General features: G+C 43.7%; 1 protein-coding gene across 1 annotated transcript in view; it reads right to left on the reverse strand.

The window, feature by feature from the left end:
• The window catches only part of PLGRKT (plasminogen receptor with a C-terminal lysine), a 120,863-nt gene that overhangs the window by 104,425 nt on the left and 948 nt on the right, over positions 1-15,490 (reverse strand). The gene's annotated exons all lie outside the window — the stretch shown is intronic.

Consider the following 15,490-nt stretch of genomic DNA (forward strand, 5'->3'; position numbering starts at 1 on the left):
CTATGAATGGTTTACAGAATATAAAGCATTCTCGTAATGGGTATGTGGAGAGGAAGGGCAGACAAATGACAACGTGGCTTCCATGTACAGTATGTGAGCCACACATTGTTTAGGAGTTTGTGACATAAACATTGCAGTGCTTTAAATTATGTAGCAGAGTTCCTTGCATTGTTCCTTGCATGGAAAACAAATTCCCTGGTGTGGGTGGTCAGTGAGAGGAAGAAAAAATTGTTTTTGGTGGTCAGTAGAAGAAAAATGCCTGGTATTATTGATCAGTGGCAGGAAAGAATGCCTCAATTATAAAAGGAGGAAAAATTACTCTGGAATCAATATGAGTAAGATTCAAAGTGCACAGATACAGTGGTGTGTAGTATGTAGGACAGAGAACAGGAGTTAGTAGTGTGTAGGGCAGAGTACAAAGATCAGTAGCATGTAGGGCAGAGTACACAGATCGGTAGTGTGTAGGGCAGAGTACACAGATCGGTAGAGTGTAGGGCAGAGTACACAGATCGGTAGTGTGTAGGGCAGAGTACACAGATCGGTAGTGTGTAGGGCAGAGTACACAGATCAGTAGTGTGTAGGGCAGAGTACAAAGATCGGTAGCGTGTAGGGCAGAGTACAAAGATCAGTAGTTTGTAGGGCAGAGTACAAAGATCGGTAGTGTGTAGGGCAGAGTACAAAGATCACTAGTGTGTAGGGCAGAGTACAAAGATCGGTAGTGTGTAGGGCAGAGTACAAAGATCGGTAGTGTGTAGGGCAGAATACAAAGATCACTAGTGTGTAGGGCAGAGTACAAAGATCGGTAGTGTGTAGGGCAGAGTACAAAGATCACTAGTGTGTAGGGCACAGTACAAAGGTCGGTAGTGTGTAGGGCAGAGTACAAAGATCAGTAGTTTGTAGGGCAGAGTACAAAGATCGGTAGTGTGTAGGGCAGAGTACAAAGATCACTAGTGTGTAGGGCAGAGTACAAAGATCGGTAGTGTGTAGGGCAGAGTACAAAGATCGGTAGTGTGTAGGGCAGAGTACACAGATCGGTAGTATGTAGGGCAGAGTACAAAGATCGGTAGTGTGTAGGGCAGAGTACAAAGATCACTAGTGTGCAGGGCAGAGTACAAAGGTCGGTAGTGTGTAGGGCAGGGTAAAAAGGTCGGTAGTGTGTAGGGCAGAGTACAAAGATCGGTAGTGTGTAGGGCAGAGTACACAGATCGGCAGTGTGTAGGGCAGAGTACAAAGATCGGTAGTGTGTAGGGCAGAGTACAAAGATCACTAGTGTGTAGGGCAGAGTACAAAGATCGGTAGTGTGTAGGGCAGAGTACAAAGATCACTAGTGTGTAGGGCACAGTACAAAGGTCGGTAGTGTGTAGGGCAGGGTACAAAGGTCGGTAGTGTGTAGGGCAGGGTACAAAGATCGGTAGTGTGTAGGGCAGAGTACAAAGATCACTAGTGTGTAGGGCAGAGTACAAAAGATCACTAGTGTGTAGGGCAGAGTACAAAGATCGGTAGTGTGTAGGGCAGAGTACAAAGGTCGGTAGTGTGTAGGGCAGAGTACAAAGGTCGGTAGTGTGTAGGGCAGGGTACAAAGGTCGGCAGTGTGTAGGGCAGAGTACAAAGATCACTAATGTGTAGGGCAGAGTACAAAGATCACTAGTGTGTAGGGCAGAGTACAAAGATCACTAGTGTGTAGGGCAGAGTACAAAGATCACTAGTGTGTAGGGCAGAGTACAAAGATCGGTAGTGTGTAGGGCAGAGTACAAAGGTCGGTAGTGTGTAGGGCAGAGTACAAAGGTCGGTAGTGTGTAGGGCAGAGTACAAAGGTCGGTAGTGTGTAGGGCAGAGTACACAGATCAGTAGAGTGTAGGGCAGAGTACAAAGATCGGTAGTGTGTAGGGCAGAGAACACAGATCGGTAGTGCGTGGGGCAGAGTACAAAGATCGGTAGTGTGTAGGGCAGAGTACAAAGATCGGTAGTGTGTAGGGCAGAGTACAAAGATCGGTAGTGTGTAGGGCAGAGTACAAAGGTCGGTAGTGTTTAGGGCAGGGTACAAAGGTCGGTAGTGTGTAGGGCAGAGTACAAAGATCGTTAGTGTGTAGGGCAGAGTACAAAGGTCGGTAGTGTGTAGGGCAGAGTACAAAGATCGGTAGTGTGTAGGGCAGAGTACACAGATCGGTAGTATGTAGGGCAGAGTACAAAGATCGGTAGTGTGTAGGGCAGAGTACAAAGATCACTAGTGTGCAGAGCAGAGTACAAAGGTCGGTAGTGTGTAGGGCAGGGTAAAAAGGTCGGTAGTGTGTAGGGCAGAGTACAAAGATCGGTAGTGTGTAGGGCAGAGTACACAGATCGGTAGTGTGTAGGGCAGAGTACAAAGATCGGTAGTGTGTAGGGCAGAGTACAAAGATCACTAGTGTGTAGGGCAGAGTACAAAGATCGGTAGTGTGTAGGGCAGAGTACAAAGATCGGTAGTGTGTAGGGCAGGGTACAAAGGTCGGTAGTGTGTAGGGCAGGGTACAAAGGTCGGCAGTGTGTAGGGCAGGGTACACAGATCAGTAGTGTGTAGGGCAGAGTACAAAGATCGGTAGTGTGTAGGGCAGTGTACAAGGGTCAGTAGTATGTAAGACAGATTTCCGGGGTCAGGATTATGCATGGCAATGTATAGGGGTCGAAGTTGATGTGGGGAAAAAAGCCTTCACTTTATTTTGTTAAATTACTTCCATATGCTTTGTACCAGAAAAGTATTTTTAGTGTCATTATAAATGGGATAAAACACAAATAAATGCAAATGTGAATTTTACTAACCTTTTTATAATGGAGCATAGTTATAAAGGGGGAAATTGCCAATTCTCTTCTTTGTTGCCACCAGACATAAATTGTAAGGTTCTAAATTATGAAGCCTTTTTGATGGTTAACACTCCCGATCCTCTTGTTCTCCCCCTTGACCGGTGCCCCGAATAGCAAGCCGCTTACTATAGGGGCACTAGTGCATGCTCACTCCCTAGCCCCGCTCTATGTGTCCATTAGACACAAAGAGCTGCGGCTCAGCCCCCCCCCCCCGCTCTCTCCTCTTTGGCTCACTGGCTGTGATTGACAGCAGTAGGAGCCAATGGTTCTCTCTGCTGTGTCTCAGCCAATGAGGAGAGAGAGACCCAGGACAGCCAAGGCTCCCGTGCACATCGCTAGATCGAGAGGGGGCTCAGGTAAGTATTTGGGTGGGGATGTGGGGAGAGCTGCAAACAGAAGGCTTTTTACCTTCATGCAAAGAATGCATGAAGGTAAAAAAGCTTCAGCCTTTACAACCATTTCAATTAAAATCTTTTTTTTTTTAAATGTATTTAAAATATTGTGCATGGATTAAAATCAAGCAATTTACTGAGGCCTTTTATTTAGATAACATAAGCCAATAATTTTTTTCATAAATTTTATTTAAATAAAAATAATTATTTTTGTTTTGCCTGGAACAAGTCTACGGGGCTGTAATGCACCTACATGGTCTGGGAGAGAGGATGTGCAGCGCAGGATGTAAACAATGGAGGCGGTGTGAGTCGGATCTCAGTAAGTACAGTATATAACTGTGGAGGGGGAGGGGAGGGGGAGGCAAAAAAGATAAGTGCACTTTGTTTTAAAGTGCACTTATCTTTTAAGGGCATAATAGCTAGGGGAAAACTCTATATTTAAAGTTTACCTTTGTACAAAATATAATAAATGCTCATCTTTTGCAGGTAAAAAAAAATTTACATTTTTTTAACTAGGAGCCTGGAAAGCATTGCACACGTAATCAGCAGATTGCGGGTGCAATCTCAGGCTCCTGCAGACAGACCGTGTATCTTGTATGTGTAAAGACAGGAAGCATCAATGAACTACATAGAGTGTTCAACAGTGACCTGGTAGTTCATTGAGAACTACAAGCCGTTAACTGGAAAGGATGTTGGGACTTGAAGTTCTCCCATTCACAGAACCATGTGAATGAATAACATGGCCGGGTGGGAAGAGAATCCCTGGCCCGCTGTCACAACAGGGGATCAGGGAGGTGCGGCGACTTCTACAACAGTAACATGTTACACCCTGAATACGGGTGTAACATGTTACAAAAGGTGAACTTATCCTTTAACTTCTTACTTTGGTCCCCTAGGCACATGTTTCCTTTACTTAGGCCTTGGCATGCCCTTTCTCCTGGTAGAAGAAAAGCAGCGTAAAAAATGCACCTAAAACCATTGAAATGAATGAACGCTCAAGAGCTAAACGTGCCTAGCGTTTGCAAAGCTTTAGGTGCATTGAGCTTTTTTTTCTGCGGAAACGCTCCTTTCCTCTCCTGCCTCTAAATACCTAAAAAACACCTATGTGCGCATAGACACATAGGCTAACATGACAAGGCTTTTAGATGTAGAAAAAAAAAGTCAAACGCCCTTAAAAGCAGTGTTTTTCATGCCCAGTGTGCCTTAGCGGTAATAAACTAAAATGTAATATATTGCAGCTTACCAATCCCTAAGTGTGTTGGCTGCATTTGTTTTCTTTTTTTCCCCTCTGCTTTTTTAATTTATTTTTACCGGATATTCCAGCCATTAACACACCTCCTATCTTAGGGTGTCTCCACTCTGGATTGGGGAGCAATGGAGCCACCCACGGACAGCAGCTTTGTCAATCTGGGGAGAGGGGAATGATAGATGCACTAGAAGAGTTAGATGAACCTGACTAACAAATTAAAGCTGAACTCTAGCTAACATTTTAAGAAGATACAGCAACAGTTTTTTTTTCCTTTTTTGGATAAACCTTTTACATTAATAAAAGTTGACCCTGCCAGTGGTACCGTATATACTCGAATATAAGCCGAGTTTTTGAGCACATTTTTTTGTGCTGAAAATGCCCCCCTCGGCTTATACTTGAGTCTCACTGTCCATCTGCAGCCTCATGCGCCTGATCTCCCGATGCTGTGACATGCAGTCAGTCTAGTCGACAGCCGTGCAGTGTAACAAAGTCCCACCTTGGAAGAACTGAATCAGTGTTCCATCACGGACGAGGGACGAGGAGGAGGCTTTGTTACACTGGCCGCTGACTAGACTGACTGCATGTCACAGCGCTGGAGATCAAGGTACATGAGGCGGCATGGAGATGGACACAAAGAGGTGGCAGGCAAATGGGCACAGTGAGGAGGTATGCAGATGGGCACAATGAGGAGGCATGCAGATGGGAGCAGTGAGGAGGCAGGCAAATGGGCATTGTTGACCCTCTTTTCCACTTACAGTAGCTGCTGCATTTCTCACTCTAGGCTTATACTCGAGTCAATAAGTTTTCCCAGTTTTCTGTGGTAAAATGAGGTGCCTTGGCTCATATTCGGGACGCTTATACCCAAGTATATACAGTAAGTGGTTTGTCTTAACCCTCTAACTGCCAGTTTTGCTGGACAGCTTGGTTTGTTACAGGAAGTTAAAAAACAATAGACTTTATGGCTGGGGCAACAGGTGAAAATAAAGGGGAAAAAAGCCTAAAAATAGAAAACGAATGCAACCACCTTGGTAAGCTTAGATTTCAGTGGAAGACATGTTGTGCTTTGTAATCTGTAAATGGTGATCTTATTTTAAAATCCTCAGCTGCTTATGTTCTTATTCAGAAAATGTTATGCCGCGTACACACGAGCGGACTTTACGGGAGACTTTGCCCGGCGGACTTTTCAACGGACTTTATGACGGACTTTCCGAATGAATGGACTTGCCTACACACAATCCACCAAAGTCCGTCGAATTCGTACGTGATGACGTATGACCGGACTAAAACAAGGAAGTTCATAGCCAGTAGCCAATAGCTGCCCTAGCGTGGCTTTTTGTCCGTCTAACTAGCATACAGACGAGCGGACTTTTCGACCGGACTCGAGTTCGTCGGATAGATTTAAAACATGTTTCAAATCTAAGTCCGTCCAACTTTTGAGAAAACAAAGTCCGCTGGAGCCCACACACCATCGAATTGTCCGACGAAATCCCATCCGCCGGGCAAAGTCTGCCGTAAAGTCCGCTCGTGTGTATGTGGCATTATAACTGTGGCTAAAAATGAGAAAAATGCCAGCTACTAAAAAGGTAGAAACATTCATCAGCCTCTTTTTAAAAGCCCATAATACTATCTATGCATGCTAGTGTTCTACCTAGAAATATTTTTTATAGCCAGGAGGGAAATCACTAAGAAATTAAAACCTTGTGCAAATGTTTATGAAACATAAACTAAGGGCCAACTCACACCGGAGCGCGCATTTGCCGCACCGCGTTGTTCTTATGAGACGTGCACTGGTGCCAATTAATTGTTAATGGTACCCCAAACACATTTCGCGTTTCCCACCAAACCGCATGATGCTGCAGTTAATGCAATTTTGCCGCTGTGCAATCTGAAAAAGTAGTGCTTGCACTACTTTTTCCGCATTATGGTATGTTTAGCAGCCCATTGAAATGAATAGGCTGTCAAAACTGGAACATGTGGAACCGCATAGGAAAATGCATGTTCTAGTCTAGTGTGAATCTGCCCTGGCCCAGTTCACACTGTTACGCACATTTAAAAAAGTTTCTGTTGGCCTGCAGTCACTTGCATTTCTGTGTGTTTTTATGCATATTTATGACGTTTTTCTGCATAGTTTTTTTTTTTTTTCAAAGGCATGTTTCCTTTGACCTGTGGATGCAGGTGGATGGAGGTGTGTTGCAGTGCGTTTATGCATGTTCCTGTGTGATAAAATACAAACATATTGCATTCTACAGCACACCTCTGGAATGCATATAAACTCAGCATTGTAGTGTGAACATGATACATGGAAAACTATAGTTCCCTGTTTGTTATTGCAGTTACCTGCGTTCATCTAATGAGGAAAAACACAGGTAACTGCACATAGTGTGAACAGGCTCCAAGTAAAACAAAAGGAAAAGAAAAAAAAAGGATATATAGATCGATCTATCTATCTATCTATCTATCTATCTATCTATCTATCTATCTATCTATCTATCTATCTATCTATCTATCTATCCATTTATCTATCTATCTATCTATCCACACACACACAGTTGTGCTCATAAGTTTACATACCTTGGCAGAATTTATGATTTATTGGCCATTTTTCAGAGAATATGAATGATAACACAAAAACTTTTCTTAACTCATGGTTAGTGTTTGGCCAAAGCCATTTATTATCAATCAAATGTCTTTACTCTTTTTAAATCATAATGAGAACAGAAACTACCCAAATGACCCTGATCAAAAGTTTACACACCCTGGTGATTTTGGCCTGATAACATGCACAAAAGTTGACACAAAGGGGTTTGAATGGCTATTAACCACTTCAATACAGGGCATTTTCACTCCCATCCTGCCCAGGCCCATTTTTAGCTTTCAGCGCTGTAACATTTTGAATGACAATTGCGCGGTCATGCAACACTGTACCCAAATTACATTTTATCATTTTTTTCCCCCACAAATAGAGCTTTCCTTTGGTGGTATCTGAGCACCTCTGCGGTTTTTATTTTTTGCGCTATAAACAAAAAGAGCGACAATTTTGAAAAAAAAAAACAACACATTTTTTACTTTTTGCTATAATAAATATCCCAAATTAAAAAAAGAAAAAACATTTTCCTCAGTTTAGGACCGATATGGATTCTTCTACATTTTTTTGGTTTAAAAAAAATATCGCAATAAGCGTATATTGATTGGTTTGCATAAAAGTTATAGCGCCTACAAAATAGGGGATAGATTTATGCCATTTTTATTATTTTTTTTTTTTACTAGTAATGGCGGCGATCTGCGATTTTTATATTGACTGCAACATTGCGGCAGACAGATCAGACACTTTTGACACTATTTTGGGACCATTGACACTTATACAGCGATCAGTGCTATAAATATGCACTGATTACTGTATAAATGTCACTGGCAGGGAAGGAGTTAACACTAGGGGGCGATCAAGGGGTTAACTGTGTTACCTAGGAAATGATTATAACTGTGGGGGGAGGGGACTGATTATGGGAGGAGACCGATTGGTGTTCCTATATACTAGGAACACACAATCTGTCTCCTCTCCCCTGACAGGACGTGGATCTGTGTATTTACACACACAACCTTAAGGAAACCTTAAGAAACCTTAAAGGATTTAAGGAAGATCGGCAAAGATCCCCTGGGATGTGTGCAAGGTAACCAACTACAAGAAACGTCCTACCTGCTTGCCAACAAGGGATCCTCCACCAAGTACTAAGTCAATTTTTTGCTTGGGAATCAAATACTTATTTTACTCACTGAACTGCAACTGAATTTATAAAATTTGTATCGTGTTTTTTCAGGATCTTTGGTTGATATTCTGTCTCTATTATTTAAAATACATCTATGATAACAATTATAGACCCTTCATTTCTTTCTAAGTGGGCAAACTTACAAAATCTGCAGAGGATCAAATAATTATTTTCCCCAATGTGTGTGTGTATTTACAGTATCTCACAAAAATGCGTACACCCCTCACATTTTTGTAAATATTTTATTATATCTTTTCATGTGACAACACTGAAGAAATTACACTTTGCATAATGTAAAGTAGTGAGTGTACAGCTTGTATAACACTGTAAATTTGCTGTCCCCCCAAAATAACATAATACACAGCCATTAATGTCTAATCCGCTGGCGACACAAGTGTAACCCCCCTCCCCTCCTTAGAGAAAATGTCCAAATTGGGCCCAAAGTGTCAATATTTTGTGTGACCCACATTATTTTCCAGCACTGCCTTAAACCTCCTGGGCATTGAGTTCACCAGAGCTTCACAGGTTGCTACTGGAATCCTTTTCCACTCCTCCATGACAACATCACAGAGCTGGTGGATGTTAGAGACCTTGCGCTCCTCCACCTTCCATTTGAGGATGCCCCACAGATGCTCAATAGGGTTTAGGTCTGGAGACATGCTTGGCCAGTCCATCACCTTTACCCTCAGCTTCTTTAGCAAGGCAGTGGTTGTCTTGGGAGGTGTGTTTGGGGTTGTTATCATGTTGGATTACTGCCCTGCCACCCAGTCTCTGAAGGGAGGGGATCATGCTGTGCTTCAGTATGTCACAGTACATGTTGGCATTCATGATTCCCTCAATGAACTGTATCTCCCCAGTGCTGGCAGCACTCATGCAGCCCCAGACCATTCCACCACCATGCTTGACTGTAGGCACTTGTCTTGACTGTAGGCACTTGTCTTTGTACTCCTCACCTGGTTGACACCATCTGAACCAAATAAGTTTATCTTGGTCTCATCAGACCACAGGATATGGTTCCAGTAATCCATGTCCTTAGTCTGCTTGTCTTTAGCAAACTGTTTGCGGGCTTTCTTGTGCATCATCTTTAGAAGAGGCTTCCTTCTGGGAAGACCGCTATGCAGACCAATTTTTACAGTGTGTGGAGTATAGTCTGCTCACTGACAGACCCCCCAGCTGTCCCCCCATACCTTTAACCTCTGCAGCAATGCTGGCAGCACTCATAAGTCTATTTCCTAAAGACAACCTCTGGATATGACGCTGAGCACGTGCACTCAACTCCAGCCAGCAGTTTAGACATTAATGGCTGTGTTGACTTATTTTGAGGGGACAGCAAACTGTTATACAAGCTGTACACTCACTACTTTACATTGTAGCAAAGTGTCATTTCTTCAGTGTTGTCACATGAAAAGATAGAATAAAATATTTACAAAAATGTGAGGAATGTACTCATTTTTGTGAGATACTGTATATACACCATTTTAGATTTTAGACTAAATAATCTCTATATGTTTTCATTAAATATAAACAATGAGAAGGATTACTACATACCTTATTATAATCCCAGTGATGTTAGCACTGAGATGGTCAAAGACTGCAGACATGCTGCAAGAGACGGTCAGAGACTGTGAACATGCCATAGGAGTTGTTGGAGATTGGGGACATGCTTCAGGGGATAGAAATAGACTGGAGACATATCACATAAGCTGCTAGAAATCACTAATGTAACAGGGCAATAGGTAAACACAGATTAGTGTCTGCAGGAGCCCTGAGGGCTGCACAATAAGTGCCAAAGGGCTGTAAATTGGGTACTAGATTATGCTGGATTTCTCCCAGGTAGCTTTGAGTTCGAGTCGAACAGCGAACAATTTGGGGTGTTCGCGGCAAATTCGAATGGCGCGGAACACCCTTTAAAAGTCCATGGGAGAAATCAAAAGTGCTCATTTTAAAGGCTTATATGCAAGTTATTGTCATAAAAAGTGTTTGGGGACCCGGGTCCTGCCCCAGGGGACATGGATCAATGCAAAAAAAAGTTTTAAAAACGGCTGTTTTTTCGGGAGCAGTGATTTTAATAATGCTTAATGTGAAACAATAAAAAAACGCCATTTTTTAAAAAATCTTGGCACGGGGTTCCCCTTAAAATCCATACCAGACCTGAAGGGTCTGGTATAGATTTTGAGGGGGACCCCACGCATTTTTTTTTTTAAATTTTGGCCGGGGTTTCCCTTAATATCCATACCAGACCTGAAGGGCCTGGTACAGAATTTAGGGGGACCCCCCACGTCATTTTTTTTTTTAAAATTTTGGTTCGGGGTTCCCCTGTGGGGAATTCCCATGCCGTTTTTATCAATGAACTTCTATGTGTATTGTCGGACCGGCAATGCATTAATAGCCGCGAGTAGTTTTAAATGACTTTTTTTACTTTGAAATGTAATTTTGCTGTCAGACTGTTCTAAACACAGGAAACATGCGCCCCTTTACAGGCATACTATAGACACCCCCCCAGCTACGAAATTTAAAGGAATATTACACTTTTATTGTTTCACTTTAAGCATTATTAAAATCACTGCTCCCGAAGAAACGTCCGTTTTTAAAACTTTTTTTTGCATTGATCCATGTCCCCTGGGGCAGGACCCGGTCCCCAAACACTTTTTATGACAATAACTTGCATATAAGCCTTTTAAATTAGCACTTTTGATTATTCATGTTCGTGTCCCATAGACTTTAACGGTGTTTGCGTGTTCGAACACATTTTTTGCCTGTTTGCATGTTCTGGTGCGAACCGAACAGGGGTGTGTTCGGCTCATCCCTACTCCCAGGTAGGAAATGAGGCAGGCTGTTTCTGACTCTGATTTCCCTGAGCATTTTCAGTACAGGTGCCTGTACAACTGTGCAAGACTGAGGGGGGAAGTCTGGAGTTCAGTTTTAAAATGTCACTAGTGCCTTCAGGGGAACAAGAAAGTAGATGCAAGAAAGGTAAGTTGTGCCAAAAAAAAAATGTTGTTGAGCCTCATTCATACGGGGCCCATCAACGCGTACCCCATGCAAGGCCTTGTTTACCCACACGGAGATGCACAGGTGTTCTGTGCATCCCCGTGCAAGCAGTCCCATTGATTCGTTTGCACATTAGTACGCCCCTTGTGAACAAAGTCTTATGCCGGCCATACAGGCTTCAAATTTCGTAAGAATTTTCTTAAGAAAATCGTATGAAAGAATTTTCGTATGAATTTCGCACCATTAGTGGGCTGCAACAATGGCCGATTTTCATGCAGCAATCAAATTTTAGGAATCGGACATGTTGGAAATTTTTAGAAAAATGAACGATTTTCTAATCAATGATGGGAGAATCGTGCGAGAAATGTAATAAGAAAAGAAAATTTACGGAGAGAAAAGAAGATTCCCGGCCACGAAAATTCTTTTCTGTAGCAACATGCGGTGAAATTGAAGGCTTGGTCGGCCAAATTTCGAGAATCAATGATGGCATCATCGGATCACAAAAAAAAAAAAAAACGAACATTCTGATTTTGAAAAGAAAATTTGTTCGAAATTCGACCATGTATGGCCTGCATTAGATGATTTCACGTTAGCATGCAGAGAGGCATACTGATTCCATCTTTAATTAAAAGGAGGAAAGGTCTGCTTTAAAGTGGAAGAAAAGCTCTTTTGTAAAAATGTTCCCTCCCCACCTCCTCCTACCTATCCTGCATACCCTGTAAAAAAATTAAAAATAAAAAAAAAAAGAAGATCAGTGTACTTACCTATTTTTAGTCTGAATTGGTCTGGTCATGTGATCCAGCAGCTCCAACTCCCCTGTGTAATTGAGCAGCTGCTGCAGTGAAGAGGAGGGCTGGACCATGGGTGAGGTCATGGCTCCCAGAATTCATAGATATTGTTGAGTGCTTGCTTACAGAGGGGAGCTGTAGTTGTTTGATCACGTGTCTGGACCTGGATTAAAAAAAGTTAAGTACACAAATTTTTTTTTTATATACAGGATGTGCAGGATAGGTGGGAGCAAGGGAAGGGAACATTTTTAAGAATAGTTAGTATTAGGCTTTACTACAACTTTAAAATCACAGTTCACCTTTACCAAAAAATGGTCTATGCAGATCAGGGATGTCTGTAGAGAAAAACAAACTGCAGCTTTGACTAATGTTGAATAATGTCCTTACAACAGGTGTAGGTCATTTATGTACCTCGTGAAGACTCACTGAAAAATTCCCAGGACATTGCTAAGAGAGGTCCAGCTGTTACTATTCAACTTCACCAACACAAAAGTGAGCTCTTTCTCTTATTCAAGGCACTTCATGTGCACTTTCTTTCCGCTGATAATGGCACCCAAACGCATGTTGTACAGTGATCGCCATACAATTTGGAATTGTGCGCAGAATCACTGTGATTGTGCCCATGATTCCAAATTGCACAGTGTGAATGGAGCATTAGTCCCTGTTCATCTTGGAGCGACTTGTCATGCGATCTGACCTGTCAAATCACATGACAAGTCGCACCCTATTGCCGGTGTTCTGCCGAGAAAGTTCCGCTCGGCTGATAAGTTCCCCCCTCTACTGCGCAGGCACTGCGCCTGCGCAGTAGGATCCGGCGGAAATAGCCGAAGCGGAATAGCTGAAAATCAGCTGTACACGGCGGCTGAAAGAGGGCCCCTCGCGGGCTCGCTTCGCTCGCCGCGCTTCGGGCACGGCCTCGCTTCGCTCGGCTCTTTTAGATTCCCCCTCTAGGTCCACTTGGATGGTGGGGAAGGAACCTGGACCCAGAGCGCAGGCGCCGTGTACAGCTGATTGTCGATCTTGAGCTTCGGCTATCTCCGGCCGCTGTCAGGAGTTCGTACTGCGCAGGCGCTGCGCCTGCGCAGTACAGGGGGGAACTTATCCGCCGAAGGAACTTATTTGGCAAGACACCGGCAATCGCACTATTCAAATTGGTGCGATGCCATCTTTGCGGTGCCGCACTGATTAGAAAAAGTAGTTCCTGTGCTACTCTTGCCAATTTCGGGTGCGACTTGCATAGACATCTGTGCATGAAGCGGCTTTGAAATCGTATGATTTCAGATGAAGTCGCACAATTTCACAGCCGCAAAGTGAATGGGGGCTTAGAGCTGGTGATCCGCTTAAGGTAATTGGGTGATTCAAGTAGCTGTCACTTTTATAGGGCTTGGAAGGGGCCCCTCCATTCTACTGCTGTTCCACTGGGTGGCCCAGGACCACTGTAAGCAATCAGTGCACCACCATCTTTTAGGCCTCATGCACACTGGACTTTATAAAAACGCTAGTAGCGTTAGCTGTAGAAGGAGTTTTGCAATGTTCTTTTCAGCGTTTTTTAACTGTAGCGTTTTTAGCAAAACTATACTCCCACAAAAGCTTATGGTTCAAAAATGCAGAATAGCCACATTTTTCAGCGTTTTTAAGCTTTTATGTTAGAGCGTTTTTACAGCTGAAAAACTCATCTTAAAACCCACTAGTTCTGGGGGTATTTTCCAGCCAGAAAATGCCCCCTGCCAAAAAAACGCTGATAAAAGCCTGTGTGCACATGAACACATAAGATAACATGCTGGGGAGTTTACTGGCTGCAGAAATAAATGAATGAAGCCAAAAACGGCAGCTGTAAAAACATCCAGTGTGCATGTTATAAAAAGGCCAGTAGCGTTAGCTGTAGCAAGAGTTTTGCAGTAGTGTTTTCCAGTGCTTTTAGCGTTTTTTAGCAAAACTATACTCCCACAAAAGCTTATGGCTGAAAAATGCTCATAAACGCTATATAGGCACTTTTTGCAGCGTTGGATCGTTTTTAGGGCTAAAAAAACTCCTCTTCAAGCCCACTAGTGCTGGGGGGGGGGTTTTCCAGCCAGAAAACGCCCCTGCCAAAAAACTGCTGATAACAGCCTATGTGTGCATGTACATGGTAGCCAATCAGCTTCTAACTTCAGCTTGCTCAATTAACCTTTGACAATAAAACCTGGAAGCTGATTGGTTTCTATGTAGAGCTGCACCAGATTTTGCACTCTCCAGCTTTAGTAAATAAACCCCATAGGGTAACATGATGGGGAGTTTATTGGCTGCAGATAAAAACGCTTGAAGCTCCCTCCTCCTTCCCCCGCCGCCGGGCCTGTAGGAGGGCGCAGCGGTGCCTCACGCATGCGCAGTAGGGAAGCTCTAATGCTACACTGCCGGGTTCCCTCGCCCGCAATGGCGGCGGCAGCAATCGACAGCTGATTGAAACAACAGCTGCGGTGCCCACATAGCTGGACTCCAGGACAGGTAAGTGCCCTATTATTTAAAGTCAGCAGCTGCAGTATGTGTAGCTGCTGGCTTTTAATTTTTGCAGGGGTGGGCGGACCTCCGCTTTAATGACACCCCCCCCCCCCCCCAAAATCGGTTCGCAGAACTCAGTGCGAACTGTGGAATCGGATTACATGGGTGTGAACAGCCACGCGATCCGACTGGGGACCGAAAAACGGTCCTGCACCATTTTGGTGCGAATGCGATTTCAACCATACAAAACTGTATGGCTGAATTCGCATTGCACAGACATCACATGTGATGGGCACAAGAATGCAGTGCGAATCACATGCAATGTCTGCAATCGCATAAGTGTGAACTTATAGTTGACCAAAATGGGTATTATACTGTATTTGTGTGTACTAAAATGTATTAAAGTGTATTTTTTGCTGAAAATTTATGTTTGATAAAGATAAATATTGTGCAACAAGGAAAATTGCAGCAACCACCATGGTATTCTCCAGGGCCTCTGCCTTAACCGATTGCCGACCAGCACACGCTGATGTACATCGTCAGAATGGCACTGGCAGGCAAAAGGGCGTACAGGTACGTCCCCTTTAAGAAGCGGTGTCGCAAGCACATGCGCGCCACCACGGTCTCCGTGACTGTGGGTGCCGCGGACTCGATGTCCGCCAGGTGCCCGATCGTGTCATGCAGAGGATGAACAGGGAGATGCTTATGTAAACAAAGCATTCCCTGTTCTGCCTAGTGACAGGACTTGTGATTGTGATTGAGAGCTGTGATCACTGTCCTGTGTGTTCAAGCCCAGCCCCCCTCACAGTTAGAATCACTCCCTAGGACACACTTAACCCCTTTACTGCCCCCTAGTGGTTAACCCCTTCACGGCCAGTGTCATTTACACAGTAATCAATGCATTTTTCTAGCACTGATCACTGTATAAATGATAATGGTCCCAAAAATGTGTCAAAAATGTCCGATGTGTCGGCCATAATGTCGCAGTCCCGA

This window comes from Aquarana catesbeiana, linkage group LG01 (assembly GCF_042186555.1).
Source record: "Aquarana catesbeiana isolate 2022-GZ linkage group LG01, ASM4218655v1, whole genome shotgun sequence".
Taxonomy (NCBI): domain Eukaryota; kingdom Metazoa; phylum Chordata; class Amphibia; order Anura; family Ranidae; genus Aquarana; species Aquarana catesbeiana.